The following is a 2,474-nucleotide window of genomic DNA, read 5'->3' as shown; positions in this document are numbered from 1 at the left end:
AAGAAGTTGGCAAAACAAAGGACTGTGTGTTCTGCTTAATTTGCATTTAAGCAGTAAACAGAGTCATCAAACAAAAGGAAGGGAAAACAAAGGAAGATCAAACAAGTGAAGAAGGCAGCCAGGAACATCCTTCCGCTTAGACTCTGTCTCCTAGTGCTCAGCTGGGAAGGTTTTTCAAGAGGGGGACTGAAACTATAGCAAGGATGGACAACCGCCCCCCCCACCCTCCGGCTAATACATTCACTGCACCTGAAGAGAAAAAGGAAGCAAGTGTTGAACTCTAGGGGAGGATTCCTGACCTGAGAGTTTGGTCAGTAACATTGCTGAAAGCATTTGGTGAGACACTTTGCTCAAATCTGACATAATTTGTTAAGTTAGGTCTTAGTCAGCAGTTTATCTTTATTTTTCGTGTAACCATTTCTGACTTTTATGCCTCATTACTAGTCACCTCACCGTTGTCCGGCTTGTCCTCGTCCGTCCCGCCACGAACGCAAGTCGACGCCTCACCATTCCATTTTGTTGCGAGCACATTCTTCCCATTTCTGGCCAATGAGTTTTGTCATGGGATCGGCCCTGCGTGTTTTCAGTCTGCCCAGCGGTCGCGTGTGGTCTCTGGGGATCCAGTCACTGATGCGGGTTGTCCACCTATTGTCTTGCCTGCAGACTACATGACCCACCCATCTCCACTTTGCGTCGTACCTCGCCTGTACTACATCAGTCACCTCTGTACGCCTTCTGAGCGCCTCATTCGGGATGTGATCACGGAGCGATATCTTACACATTCGCTGTGACGGGTTCGGGCCCTTTGGGGTGTCACCTGAGGTGCCACTGAGTCAGCCTATTCTGCCAGCCTGGGTCCCCCTTGTTGGGTTAGGCTCACAAGCCTCTTCCAACCAAGTACACAGGCAGGGCCTCACCCAGCTGCACAGAGAGACAGATCCGCTCTTGAAAGATTCAGCCTTAGGGGCTTGCCCCAACACCCTGATGCCCACTCTGTTCAAGGGGTACAAACCCAAAGGTTTTATGAAATTTGCCCCTTCCCTCAATGTGGAGGGAGATATGCACAACTTCTTCCGCTCCCCTCCCCCATTTGAAATTACATAATTTGCCCCTTCCCTCAATGTGGAGGGAGATATGCACAACTTCTTCCGCTCCCCTCCCCCATTTGAAATTACATAAACTGGGTTATATTATAAACAAGCAATAAGTTTATTAACTCCAAAAGATGAATTTTAAGTGAATATAAGAGATAACAGACAGAACAAAGCAAATTACTGACCAAATAAAGCAAAATACGCAAGCTAAGATCAATATACTTAAGAAACAGATTACAAAATGTAAATTCTCATCCTAAATGTTATTTTAGGCAGGTTGCAAAGTTTCTGTGGTTCAGAGTTCCAGTTATATTCCTTTTCAGACTGGACCCCTGTCTCAGTCTGGACTGCCCCCTTGCCTTGCCTTCAGGTGGCTTTTGCAGTCTTTGTTCTTGGGCAGACAGGCCATGGAGAGGAGGAGTCCCATTTGCCTTCCTCCCCATCCTTAAATAGGATTTACATAAGGCGGGAATCCTTTGTTTCCCAAACTTGACACACACTCACCCTTCCCTTTCAGTGGAAAGTTACAAGAAGTCCCAGGTAATGTTTAGTATCAGGTGACAAGACCACCTGACTCTGTAGTATCACAGCATCCATGAGTCAGTGGCACTATGAAGCATCCGCAGAAAGGCCAAGCCTTTTCACAGTCCATTGTCCTCACTGATGGGCCATCTGCCCTGTCTGGCTTTTCCATTGTTATACCTGAACAGTGGACATCACCCAAAGTAGCATAGTTGAAATACAGATACAGAGTCAATATTCCTAACTTCAGATACAGAAATGACACAGGCATAAAATTGGATAATCACATTCAATAAATTATAACCTTTCCAATGATCTCTTACAAGAACCAGCTTGCATAAAGTACATCTCAGTTATGTCATATTCATATCATAAGCATATGGAGTGAAACATCACATTCACCTTTCTATTGCTCTCTGGGTGACAGTGAATTTTTCTTCCTCCACTTTCGTCATTGACCAGCTTTCCATTGCTGTCAGAACAATGGAGTTAAACAATTCTTTCCTTTCTTCATGGGCAGTTCAATATCCATTAGAAACGTCTTTATTTTATTTAAATTTGCCCATCCCGCCTTTCTCCTCCTACTGCATTCCCTTTCAAATGAGTTGTCTCTGTTCAACTGCTAACCCAGGTAAATATATTGTCAATCTCCTCAATTACTTTCCCGTTTCCAGTGATGATTCCTTCTACACAATGCTCATTCCGCATCCACATTGTCTTCGACGTGTTCACTTCCAACCCGATATCATGTGAAAATGTTTGCAGTTGCTGCAATTTGTTCTCCAGTTCTACTGTGTCCTTTGCCAATATTACACAGTCATCAGTGAAGAGAAGATGCGTTAACTGTTCTCCATCAAT

This window comes from Malaclemys terrapin, chromosome 21, assembly GCF_027887155.1.
Source record: "Malaclemys terrapin pileata isolate rMalTer1 chromosome 21, rMalTer1.hap1, whole genome shotgun sequence".
Classification (NCBI taxonomy): domain Eukaryota; kingdom Metazoa; phylum Chordata; order Testudines; family Emydidae; genus Malaclemys; species Malaclemys terrapin.
This window is presented reverse-complemented; position numbering follows the sequence as displayed.